We start from the raw sequence: 14,026 nt of genomic DNA on the forward strand, positions 1-14,026 counted from the left end.
CATCACCGAAATCTGGTGCTGGAGGCAGAAGTGCCAAAAATCATTCGCCAACTCCGCTAGGGCTTTCGGGCGTGTGCCCCCTAGGCAATTTATGTACTGCACTGCAGACTCATTGTCCATCCGAAGAAGAACAACACAGGAGACCTTGTCCCGAGTCAGGGACCTGATCGCAAACGAACCCGCCAGGAGTTCCAGACAGTTGATATGCATGCTGAGCTCCGAGGAGTCCATCGTCCTCCGAACGAGGCGTCCCCGCATCAGGCACCCCATCCCTGGCGGCTGGCATGCGATTCTTGACAAGGTCTGGTGAGGCTCTGAAAATGGCCCTGCCATTCCATGCTCTCATGAGGTCCAGCCCCCATTGGAGCTCCGTTCTCGCCTCCTGGGTAAGGGAAATGAGCTTGGAATATGTTAATCCGCGTCGAAGGTGATGCACCTTCAGACGCTGAAGAGCCAGGTAATGAAGAGGGCCTGGAAAAATGGCCTGAATCGAGGAGGAGAGCAGGCCAATTGCCTGAGTGAGATCCTGTCGCGTGTCTCAGAACCTTCCTTAGATCTTTCTTGATCTTGGAAATATTCGGGCTTGGGAGACTGAGGGATGCAGATTGGGAATCTATGAGAATCCCCAGAAAAGTCATCGACTGCGAGGGCAGAAGATCTGATTTCTGCTGGTTGATCACAAACTCCAAATCCTGGAGGAGTACAATAGTCGTGCTCGCATGGGTATAAGTTGGATCCTGGATTGATCCATGAGGAGGAGATGGTCCAGGTAAATGATCAGGTGGATCCCTCAAGAGCGAAGAAATTCCAGTACTGGTTTGAGTAGTTTGGTAAAGGACCAGGGTGCCGAAGACAGGCCAAAAGGGAGAGACGTGAACTCGAACACCTGATCCCTCCACAGAAATTGTAGGAACCTGCAATGAGGGTAAAAAACTGGGACTGTCAGGTAAGCATCCTTGAGGTCCAGACGAACCATCCAATCTCCCCGTAAAAGGAGATCCCTGAGCATATGAATGCCCTCCATTTTTAAGTGCCTGTAGATCACCCACTTGTTGAATGATCTGAGATTGATAACCGGGCGAAAGCCCTTGTCCTTCTTCTCTACAATAAAAAGATTGCTCACAAAACCTCTGGGATGGAGGACAGACTTGCGTATGGCCCCATTCCAAAGAAGGTCGTGGACCTCAGAGTCTCTAAGAGCGGAATCCGCTGCCAAAAAAACTAAGGGTCTTGGAATATTCTCCTGAACTAAAGTTCCCCAGAATTCGATGTGAAACCCTGTCACCGTCTGTAACACCCAGGCATCTGATGTTATGTGTGACCATTTGTTTTTCAACAAGCGTAACCTTCCTCCAATTTTTTAAGGGGTAATCCTTACCAGAAGGGTCTCCTGGAGCATTAGCTCCTCTCCGGGCGATCCTATTTGCTCTGCCTTTCCCTCTGCCTCGACTGGGAAAGAAGGCACCTTGGCGACCGTCTCGCCATCCATTATTTCTGTAGGAGATGGGGCCTTGTTGGTAAAGGCGGCCGAAGGAGCGGCCCCTGCTTGTCTAGCCCCTCCAAAAACCTTCCCCAGGAAGATCTTCTTGATAGAAGATTTCACCTTGTCCAGCGCAGAAAAGGTGACGATAAATTTGTCCAACTCCTTGACGAACGGATTGCCGAATAAATTACCTTGGCCGACTGCCCCTGCCTCAGAGCTAGATAACTCCCCTAATTTGGGGGCTAGCTTGATAAGTAAGGACCGGCCCCTCTCAGCCGAGATGGCGCAATTAACATTGCCCAAGAGGCAAACTGCCCTCTGGGCCCACCCGGCCACGACATCCATCGGTAGGGGGGTGTCAGTTTGTTTTGCACGTTCGGGCAGTTGAATGATCTGTGTTAGGGGACCTAACACGTGAAGGAGCTTGTCCTGGCAAGCCCTCCAGGATCGATCAATGCCATTCTTGGGATCCTTGGTGTACTTTGCAAAAAAAGTACACATCTTCGGATCTATATCCAGAGTAGCCGCCACTCTATCTGGCAGGGTAGGACGCGGGCATTCGGCCTTTAGGCAAGCCCGCACCTCCTTGTCGAGGGGCTGACGAATCTTACTAGCCACATATTCGGCTACCTTCTGCTCCGGCCGCTACTCCGATGACCAAGGGTGATAAATTCCCTCAGGTTTAAACATAGCAGAGCTGAGTCATCCTGCTGTTGTGGATCTGGCATACAGGCCCCGGGGTGCCAGGGGCGGCCAGAGTCTTGATTCTCCCCAGAGGAAGAATCCCTGTCAGAGTCCTCTACAATGCGTTTGGGTGACCCCACATCAGGGCCCACTATTTGGTGAAGCTTTTCACAGGTCACTCCGGGCCGAGAACCCTCCTGGAAGGGGGTGCACTTATGCGTGCACACACTCTTGCAGAAGGCATTGCCGAGCCGCTCAAAGTCTTCTAGGTGCCCCACGTCGCGCTTGCGCGATTTCTTGGGAGCTGTGAGCTTGGAAGTCTTTGACTCAGCCCCCAACCCCCCAAACATGCCAGACCCTTTGGACACCTGTTCTATAAGTTGCGCCACGCTCTTTTTAATAGGGTCCAGAGCCTGGGTAATAGCCTGTGAGAGCAACACATCTACCCCAGGAGGGAGAGCGCATTGCGAAGGACCTTCTCCTGGGGACATGTTAGGGTAAAAATCATGGTCCTGCGCGGACTGCATCATGGGACTCAGGGAAAACTTTGACAGAAGAACACCCTAAATTAATAATAAGGGTAGCCTCCCTCAGCGCTCGGGCAAAAAGCCTGCTGCGTGTGCAGTAAGCGTCCCTAGAAACAAGAGGAAAAACAGTTTCACAATGGCAAAACGAACATGCACATCAGCGTAAAGTTTAAGCAATTTGCAAGAAAATCAAGGCAGTAAGGGCAAACTTAACTGACACTGGAGCAGTGAAGAAAGAAGACGGATGACGCCAAGGGACATTTATACACATTGTCGGAAGGCATGATGATTGGACATTGGTTGCCATGGAAACGTCCTCAAGGGAGTTGTAGTTCTTGTTGTTTTTTCTTGCTGAACTTTGAACTTGCTGTTGAATAAAGAGTGAAGAAAGGTCTGCATAATCCGCCTCCGGTCCTGACAGAATTTGTCTAACAGAACTAAGCAGCTAGAAGTTGTAGGCTGAGGCATATAATTAGTCAATTGAAACTACAACTCCCATCCTGCTTCGTACAGCTGGCTAAATACAGGCTGAAGAATACTTTGATGGCATGGGGCCAATCGACAGCTATCCTTATATTTTATGTTTTCCTGTCTTACCAGTAAAACATCCATTCTCAAACACGCATAAATAGATGGCGATTGTCTCTTTAAATGCTCGCTTGGGTGCAGTAGCGTCCTCTCGAAGTTTTTCTCGAGTGATTTCAGGGGTGCTGTGAATTCGGCATAAGATTTGATTGTTAGCTTAAGAAAACTCAAGCTGACACACTTGACATGCAAGCATTCTTGAATTTTCGTAGGACATTTGGCAAACCTGTTATTGAATGTGTGAAAATAACATAAACAGATATAGTTCTGAAAAGAGATGTGTATTTTTACACATCATGCAATATTCGTGTTCTTTTCAATACATATATTTTGTTGGCTGATGAGAACTTGTTTTTAAACTACAATTCCCAGCATGCCTCACTTCTCATCCTCATCCCACTTGCTTAGCGAGCAGTATACTGAATAAATCGTTGCAGGTGGGCATTTGGGAGAAGCACTCCGGGTTGAAGGCTGACGGTATGTTTGTTGATAGACTGACTATATGGTTACAGGAGGATTGGTGGGGAAGGTCGTAATTTCTTTCGCAGTAAATGTTGGTCACATTTTATATGTGACTCCCTTATGTTGTAACGCCAGGTTCCATAGGAATGATCCCCGGCCGTGTTACAAAATACATTTATGCGGTCGGTGGAGTTACGCTGTTTACATTTTGGGTTCTCCGAATATAAGTGGGTATTTGAGTTCCGAATGTTTTTTTTTTTTTTTTAACAAATGTATTTTCCCGCGCGTCAAAACCCACTGCTACTCCTGAACGTAGGTAGGCATGAGCAATGTAAGCGCTTTCAAGCTTCTCGGTGCGCGCGTAGCTCGCACATCGAGCAGTTTTTTTTTCCAGGGACGTAGCTTCGGGGATCGGGAGTGTTGGTCTTACACCACCCCCTTAATAAATGTATTTTCTGGAAAATTGTTGGGTACAGGTGCTTTCAGTCGGGTATGGTGAGGTGTTTGTCCGATTTCACGAGGAAGTTTTCCATACACACACAAAAAAATACACACACACATTCTCCTTCTCTGCTTTGAAAGTCTTCAGAAATGTTGATTATCTTACAAAAAAGTGTTTTCTATTACTTAGTACCCTTATTAATCCGCATTCGTCTCCCTTTCCTCTGCCCCTTTATCCCCTCTCATGTTCCCTATTTTGTCCTCTAATGTATTTTGATATTATGTGCCAGTGTGATCGTTGGAGAATCTTAATCTCACCGCTCCGACCTCCCCGAAAAAAAAATAACTTCCTGTCCAAGCTACGCCCGTTTTACTATGATACGCGTAGTCCTGAATTCATAATATATCTAAACAGGACTGGAAGTAACAGAATCAAAATAGGAAAAGCCGCACTTTTAATGGATCAAGGCATTGTTAAACTTGAGTGCTTCTTCTCAGCTGTTCCAGTTTTACCCCCCTGCCATGCTGCCTAACATGACCCTGCCCTTCGACCTTGGAATAAATCTGTCTGGTTTGTTAGGAAGTACACGGTAAACAGCTGAAGACGTTTTCGGGGAAAAAGCATTGGAGGTGTCAATTTTCAGATTCTAAGTTCTGCTCCTGGAGAAGGTGAGTGAAGTGTGAACTATACATATTGGGATATAAATGATTATGGACAAACATACTTGCCAACTCACATGGTGCCACTGTGTGTTGCACAATATTGGCATGCTGCTTATGGTTTCCAAGTGTAGAGCTGATATCACATGGTGTGCACATGGTGATTTGGCATCCCCATGTGCAGAGTAGGTGTCCACCTCAGGGATGGAGGCTCTGCACAGTTGACGTCCATCTGGAGATTTGCAAAATCCCTGAAACTAGAGTGACCATCATACCCAAACATTTGGTGGCAATACCAGCTTTCATCAGTATTTATCGGGTCTTTTCAGACTGTGCTGCAAGCCCTGTCCTCTCTCCTAACTCTACCATGTTCAAGGATCCCCCCATTCTTACCTGACAGTACAAATATTTTCAAGGTTAGATGATCTGAACCCATGTTATGAATATTCAGCAGTATATGTGAAGTTCTCTACAGAAAGAAGCAGTTGAGAAGTGGTAGGTATACATGCGTTTTTGTGGTACGGGTTGCCGTTTGTTAGTGGCCGCAACAGTTGCGCTGAAGAGTGTAGGTTTCTTGCATCCTCAGCACCTCACACACTTATACACATGGGGTTGTTAGTTCTGTTAATAGAGCTAGGACCAGCAGGAGGGGTCCCTAAACTGGGGTGTTGGAGGTGTTAGCATCCACTGCCACAACAGAGAACTGTAGGAGGGGTGGGGGGCTGAGGATTCATGTGAGGATAGACCAGCAGATTCAACAAGGGTGAGTATCTTTGAGAGCAGTGTAAGGCAATGCAACCTTTTGTTTCTCAACTGCTTGCTCGGGTCTGAGTAGCCGGAGCAGGGATCACACAGATATGGTGACCGTTGCAAGCGAGGCTTCAAACTCCATGGGAGGATGAGCACCTATGGCAACCCACAGAAAGGTAGGTGGTTATTTATATGGTTCTTAAGCTCTTGCCTCTGATTAGCCTATTTAAAGGAGCAACAGCACTTACAGTGGGTATCCAGAGTCCTTCTCAAACCCAAATGTAGACAACAGGTCAAAAAACATATTTTCTTTATACACAGAAGATGGGGTACCTTTACTTAACTGGTAGGTAGAGTAAAAAAATGTACCTTGTCCATCCGGCTTGGGACTCTGGGTGACTTTGTTGTGGATCTTTCTCAAAATTGAGGCTTGGACAATAATTATTAATATTATTATTTTATTTTTTTTATATCGAGTTTATGGATTGTGATTCATGGTGATGCCTACCTGCTCTTCATTGTCACTTTTTTGGCAGGATTGATTACATACCTTCTTGTGACAGCCTATTTACTTACTTTCTTTTGACTTGTTGAACTGAACAAAGAGAGATTGCGTGGCACAGGTGACACCAAGAGCTCCTCAGGTTACAGTTGCATGGTATTTTTCATATGCTGTATTTGAATGCCATGGATAATTAGGTCTGGGTTGGTGACTGCAGACAAGGACTAATGTCCTTCATGCATTGGTGCTTCACCCCTCTTATTCATTTTATGCAGTAGTTGTAGTTTACTCCCCTCTTTTGCTCTCTTTCTGCACTTGCTGTGGCAGAAGATGACCAGGTAAAATGCAGGAGACAGCTTGGGCCAATAGATATTTAAGAACACACATGTATCAATATATGTGAATAATAGACTGTGAAACTATATTAATGCAAACATATGTTGTGCATGTTCAATCAATCAACTCTAAATGCAGCATGCATTTTTAAATAATGTGCAGACAGATATATATATATATGTATATATATATATATAATGCAGTGGGTGTACATAAGAAAATGCAAAGATCACCCTGCTAGGATAAAGCAATATGACTTTTAAAGGATAGTTGTGATAGTTGAAATGAGGTGTGGACAATGTGGAAAATTATAATAATGGGAGTTATGGAAGGCATGCATGTTACTATGGTACTTGGAGGAAGTTATGCTCAGGAAGCTGAGGCATGCAGAAGATGGAAAGTAAGCAGAGGTTCATCTGAAAGAGCAGGAGAGGCAATAATTGAAAGTTTGAAGTTAAGGTATTTGGAGTCCAGAAGATACTTTTTTTTTTTTTTTTTTAAATTGCATGAAATCCGAGTATGCAAAACTGTAGCAAGAAACCGGGGACAGTGCTATATTCGGCATTTCTGATAAGAATCGAGTGAACAGCCTATTTCCTGAAAGGCTACTGCTTGGCTACTCATTCATAAAGAACAGCTGATCACCTCAACGGTTGGAAGCGTAAAGTGATGGCTGGACCCATATATAGGGGAATATTGAAAATATTAGGGTGAGGTCAAATCAGCAGTAACCCCATGACAATAGCTGTGTGAGAGAGCATATGGGTAAAAAATGCAAACATAGAGGAGATTCTGCAAATGCTTAAGTGGATGTCTTCTAAGGTTCACCTTTAAAGTTTGGCTCTGACTACTAATAAGAATGCTACGTGGGGCCCATTTGTGATGCCCTTAATTGTGATGTGGCACAAGATGGGGTGATGATAGTTTCTCAAAATAGTGGAAGTGTGTTACCTGCATCCTTGTCGCTGGGAAGTGGAAACCCATACTATGAAGCGAGGAGGATGTAGAAAAGACTACTTCTAGCAGTTCCATTAGCCTTGTTGCTGATTAATGCTTTTCGAGTACTACTGTTTGGAAGCTGGTAGGGGTGAAGGGTGGCATTGTAGTTTTTGTTTTACAAGTGGAGGAAGTTTCTAGGCCGGGTGTTTGGCTTTACTTTTGACTGAGCCAAAATATACACACTGAAAGGAGTCAAAAAGATTCTCTGGAATGCACTTCTTAATCTGAAGAAGACATTTATTATAGCCTTTTTGCAAGGTTTGTGAAGGAAGGTTTGAATAGTAAAAAGTGTACTTTCAAAATGTGCAACAATAACGTAAGACCATGTATAAAGAATCTTCAATCTATAAATAGAAAATATATACATGCAAGGATGCAAACAATCATATTGATATATGGCTTTATATTCATACAGAATGCTAAGCAAATAATTAATAAAAATTAATCACCGTAGTGCCTGTCAGATGCTTCATCTTTCTGATGCCAGCAAGAAGATGACCCCGTTCAACTGCAAGAAAGAGATCTTCACCCTCACGGGACAGGTGTCAGGCATTTGACGTCTAAATCGTGACCGAGGTCTCGGAATTCACGACTGCTGAGCAGGGCCATCTTTTATATCGTAAAGAACGGGAGAATGGGCTTTCTAGAAAAACCCCTCCCATAAACAATAAATATTAAAAAATGCTGGCTAGTTTAGGTAAGCTTTGAAACTAATGCGTTGGGACCTGGCCAGAATCCCAAGGCACCCCTCCCAATGTGAAACCGTTCCCTGCTTGCACTATAAACGTCAGTCTGGCACATTCTTATCGTGCTGACTGCCTAACTCCTTCATTAAATGTACTAGTTCTTAGGTGATAATATGTGCTAGCTCTTTGGTGAGAAAGAGAACACGCAGAAATAGAAAACACGTTGCATAACATGTTTGTACGGAAAACTACTTGCACCCCTAACGTAGCAGTGAGGCTAAGCTGAACACAAAATGGATTCTAGGCTGAATACAAAATGGAGTCTATAACTAGTGACCACTAAAGTGACGGTGGGCAGCTAAGCCAAGTACAAAGTGGTGCGTCACCAAGTCAGTGGTCAACACACAGATATTCCTACACCGGGCCTACCTTTTGTTTATCTCTAATTGCTGCTTGAGAAAGGTTAATTGCAGCCAGGTGCAGAAATATCAGACTTCATTGTGTCTGTATTGTGGGTACTTCTGCTTGGAGCCAGATCCAGTTCTGTCTGCTGTGAGAAACTCTACACAGTCAAAAATTCTAATAAGGACACTTGAAATAGAACCAGCCGGTTTCAAAACCCTCAAGTTAAATAACGCTCTAGCAGCAGGTTATGTGCATGTTGCTTAGAGTTTTGTATCACTTGATAATCTCCTAGTATTTCTGAGCATTTTGTCTTCCTGTGACTCACATGAGTGCTAATAAAAATATTTTCTTCAATTGTTTGCCCTGGTTGCAACTGTTAAGACTCCAGTCCCAGCAAACAGAGCTTGGCCGTTGTGAGTTAGGTGCAACAAGAAACACATTTGCAAAGTTGTTTCCCAGGTCTTTCCTGGCTGTGGAACCTCTGCCTTAAACTCAAAATCCCCGGTGACCATGTCATCTTCTGTAAGAAATGTGAAATATTCCAGCCTCCCTCCCCAACCTAATCCCCAATTTCCGAACATTTGCACTCCTGCAAGAACATAGACTGTTTATCTTATTAGAGCGGTTTAAGAGTACTGTGCTTGATTTTAGGCCTCCCCAAGGTATAGGGAAATTATTCAGTCCACTTCAGCATTAGCACCCTTTACATTGACTGTCTGCACTCTGACTCTATACATTGATATTTGTCTAAATCTAGTTAATTTCACTCTAGTACTTGGTGGCAGAGCTGGCTGTAATGATCATTTTTTTTAGAAAGTTTCTTAATTAAATTGTGCTTATCTGTTTTCTGTCATCACTTGAAATATTCACTTTCTATTTAACATAGTGTTTGCCTGCACTACCAACGCTTTCCCCTGATAACTGTGATTGCTTCTTTTCTGTGCCGACTTGAAATATTGGCTTGTGCGTTTTAAATGCTTGCAAGTACTAAAAAATATTTATATAATCGTGCATTGTTGTTTTTTGTGCTGAGGCCAAATACTTCCTTTGTGAACACCCTGATGTTTATCTGCGCTCCTTTTATCAAATTTGCATGAAAGGTTTGTAACAGAAATTGTGTAATGGAGTAGAATGCTTTGATAAGACGTGATCTTGAATTTGCTCTTATTAATGGTAACCTATTTAGGCCCCTCAACTACCTGTCTTTTGTTACACCAAGCTTTTCGTTTGACTGGCATTGAAGTATATCTTTACTACTCAGAAAAAGGTTTACTTTGTACATGGGTGATGTGGTGTAGGACTTTAATTATACTAGCATAACCTGAATGCTTCAGTTGTAACCTGGGCTTTGAGTAGTCTTCACTATTGTTTGCATGCTTTCACGCACATTTTTAGTGCTTCTCTTTTAGAATGATAAAAATATGCACATTCTTTTCTAAGTTTGGTTGTGAAGGTCCTTCCGAGTATGCACAATTGATAGTATTCTACTTGCAGCCTCCAAATTCAGCATTTCACATACGTGACATGTAGCACACATCACTTCATCTGCATAAAGTAGGAACTATCAGATTCGTTAAAATAAAATGTTAAAACACTGCCTTTCAACTTCATGTAACAAATGTTAAAATATTCCTGCACCCTCATTTTTCTCTGTTGCACCATGCTTTGAAGCATACTATGAAATTTTGGAAAACCCCATTTACTTTTTTGGATTGTTTGTGTTGCGTGGAGTTTAAGTCAGTCTCATAATGTAAATGCTAAGGGCCTTTTATACAAACCTTTTGTATTGGTTGAAAACGCTCTGATTCAGTAAATCAGAGGGTTGAGTCTGGTAAAAAGGTTTTCCTAATGTACTAAACCCTAGGGCCAGATGTATAAAACATTTTACTGGTCGCAAATGGCCCACTGGACCATTTATGACCAGAAAAATGCTTTTTCCAATGTGTTGTCGGAGAAGAAATAAAGAAGTGACAAAATTCTGGTTAGCAATATTGTACAGATTTTTATCAAATACGGCCAGGAGGTCAGATAAGCTCTGGAACTGAACTCAAACTGCAACATAACAGACAGCGTCTTATATAGTTTCAAAACCACAGTGATGTATTATTTGTCAGCATGCATATTAAATGAAGCCCTTGCTCTAGCACATTGTTGTCTCTAATAATCTTAACAAGAAGCAATAGTTTCTGCCCAAAACATCTAACCACATTTTACAAAAATGTAACTGAAGTGTACCTGTTATTGATCTATTTTTAATAGTAACTAATCACGGTGTCTTAGTCTCATGCTCTGAAGCATATCATCACTTTTCTTCCTATGTGTCTGCTGCTCTGCAATATGTAAACAAAAGGCTGATCTTGTCCGCTCGTATTTCTGTGCTCTACATTCTTTCTCAGAGACGTGCATTACAATGCGGCCTGAAATGCATGCTGTGACCTTCAGTTTCTGCTGTGTTACTAATTATACTTATCTACTTCAACTCGTGTGTGTCTTTCATCCAGGCACCTACCATATTCTTGCTCTCTATTCTGACATCATAAACAGTTTGGGCTTGTGTTTGTCTTAAACCACATGCAATTATGCACTTTAATTTCCGCTGATCCGTGCATTAGCAAGAGTGGCCCTTCTTTCTTTTCTACATTTACTATCAGCAGTCGCTTTTGCTTGGACAAAATGGAAAGATGCTTCCAAAGAACAACTGGGCATCATTGAGCAACCTGTGCTCCTGCAATACATTTTTCCATGTTGTAGTTCCAAAATAATCTGCACATTTCTGCCTCTGACGATGGTGCAACAAGGTAGTTGGACGGCTTATGGGATGGTCATGTAACTTCAAAACGTCCACTCCTGGAATCGCCAAGGAGGGGGTGGGTGTGTACGGTGACCAATTAGCAGAGACCTCTCCAGTCGCATATAGAGACACTCTCCGCAATGCCAGTAGTAGTCTATTAAACTGGAGGTGCCCCATTGCATGTCAACATCATACCTTGTGGTGATGCATTTGATGTTGTTCCCCACTGTGACTGTTCCATTCCCCCGAAACATAAAGCAAATATAATGGGTTTTCTACCTACTCAAAGAGTTTTGGGTGTTTCTACCCAAGTTAGTCTAGATATGTTCTTATCCCATACTGCCTGACACTTTTGCGGTGCAATATAATCCCTTCCATAAGGAAAGGGCCCTGCATCCAAATGTAGCGCCATGGTGCCAGTGACCATGAGCATATACTGATCCATTTACTCTGAAATATGGTTTCTTATGACAATTTTGGGGCCGAGGTGTCGCAGAGTAGTTTTTATAGAAAAGTGTAGGTAGGGATACCCCTAAAAAATCCCTGTTGAAATATTTTAGCTCTCCACATTTCATCTTGTTCAATGTCTTGGCCATTGTGCCTGTTTCACTACTAGTTCTTTGTGGTCTGTCAGGGCATTGATTATGTCTACTAACTTTTTCTCCTATTGTGTGGTGTTTACTAGGTATGTTCGCTGTTTTACATGCAGGGGCTGCATCTGTGCTCGCATTCTGCAAACAAAGAGGTGTATAGACACTGGGTAATATTGGGGGGGGGGTACTTCTTTGGACGAGTGTAACCTGTCACTAGTATGGAATCAAACAACAAACAAAACATGATTAATTAACAGTCTGCATGCCTATCTTCATCATGTGCTGATACCACAAATTATCTAATAAGCTAGCATGAATACTATGAGATACATTTGTGTGCTCGTATACTGCTCACTACAAGCTTGTGATACACTGACCTAGTACTATACATGGGCTAAAATACCACTGCAGTGCAGCCAGCGACATAAAACATAAAAAGAAAAAAATTTAAATACATAACTGTCCGCTGGCAGATTCTATAAAACACTCTACTCACACTTTGAAGGGAGACGTTGTTAATTTTGTTTCTCTTTCCTCCTCTAATTCTCCCTCTGATTATGGTGATGCTTGGCACAAAGCAGGGACCAGTCGAACATCCAACATGTCTATTCATGGTTTTGTGCCATCCACTTTCACTGCGGTGGGAGTACTCATTGTCGCTGAAAAAGGACCTTTGAACTTCTTGTCCCTCCATATATTTAGTTTTTTCTTTCACAAAGTTCCGGATGTGCCGTTGTTTTCCAACTGTCTGCTAGCCTGCGGTGGTGCACTTCTCCTTTCGCAACACCTTTTTAAAGAAGAACTTGGCTGACTTCAATAACTGAGATAAATAACTCATATCATCCCCTAAAACCTCAGCCGTCTCATGGGCATCTGTCTTTTGCAGTGCTATTGTTAAGGGTAAGTCAAAAGGCGGTGAGGTACCCACTATATAAGTATAATTAATCTTCTCCGAGTCCTTTTTTCCTCTAAGGACAATTGGTTTACATCAAACAAGGCTTACATCAGAGTCAATGTTGCTCCAAATCCAATTGATTATTTAGGAAGGGCAAAAATGCATAGTAGAGGTGTAGACACTCATAAGTCCAAAGGAATGTGGATTAGGCCAGGCAACACGTATTTCGCCCCAAAGGCGCGTGGGCCAGGGCTTTCTCAAGGCATTTATAGTAAGCAATGTTCAAAAAGTCATTTAACAATCGGTCATGTAGATATTTGGATCAGCTGTTAGCCCGTTATTGTTGGAGTTGAAAGTGTGGTAAAGCGGTATTACAATCGTCGCCTGCAGAAATATATTGAGACTGAGGCCTCAGCTAACAGCTGATCCAAATATCTACATAACCGATTGTTAAATGACTTTTTGAACATTGCTTACTACAAATGGGGGGTGGTATTTCAGTAGCATCTTGTTGCATGCTTGTCATTCATTCCTAATGTATTTTCATCATATTCATTATAATTTGGGGATGCTTTAACTGCTTCTTTTGCTGCCCAATCTGCCAGAGCATTACCCCTGCAGATGAGTCTTGCTGATTGGTGTGCGCTTCACATTTTATCACTGCTATTTTGGATGCAAGAGTTGGAACTTTTATCAATTCTGTCAATAAATCCTTCTGCACCACGGGTGACCAATCAGATTTAGGAAATCCCCTCCTTTCCCATCTGTGAATGCTAGAATGCACAGTGGTGGTGGCATATGCTGAATCTGAGTAAATGGTGACCTCTAGTCCCTCAGCCCGCTGTAATTATTCAATTGTGGCCACTAATTATGCAGCTTCTGCTGAAAAATGAGAAGGTAGTGGCATCTGACTAATTTGTAATGTATCAGATGCCCCCTGTGTTCAGCTCTTACAACTGCTGCTCCAGAATGTTTTATCCCATCAACAAAGAGCAACATGCTCCCTGGGGTGGGGTCTTCTCCAAACTTACTTTGTTCATCTGGTATGTAATTAGCACAGCCATGTACTTGTTCATCGTTGGTAACTTGTTGTGCAAAGAGTGTCGCTGTATTAACTGACAGCGAACCTCTTGCAATGCTGGTACTGAAAGTATTACTTTGTATCCAGATGTTCTCTCAGTTGTGAGGGTACTCTTGCCTCTTTGTAAGAAAGCAAATGTTGTATGC

General features: G+C 42.9%; 1 protein-coding gene across 1 annotated transcript in view; it reads left to right on the top strand.

The window, feature by feature from the left end:
* The first annotated feature begins 3,682 nt into the window (after positions 1 to 3,682).
* RNF138 (ring finger protein 138) overlaps positions 3,683 to 14,026 on the top strand; it is a 98,358-nt gene continuing 88,014 nt past the window's right edge. Inside the window, exon 1 of the mRNA XM_069218892.1 lies at positions 3,683 to 3,756. The gene's annotated coding sequence lies outside the window, so the exon portion shown is untranslated. The remainder of the gene's footprint in view (positions 3,757 to 14,026) is intronic.

Source organism: Pleurodeles waltl, chromosome 2_2, assembly GCF_031143425.1.
Source record: "Pleurodeles waltl isolate 20211129_DDA chromosome 2_2, aPleWal1.hap1.20221129, whole genome shotgun sequence".
Lineage (NCBI taxonomy): Eukaryota > Metazoa > Chordata > Amphibia > Caudata > Salamandridae > Pleurodeles > Pleurodeles waltl.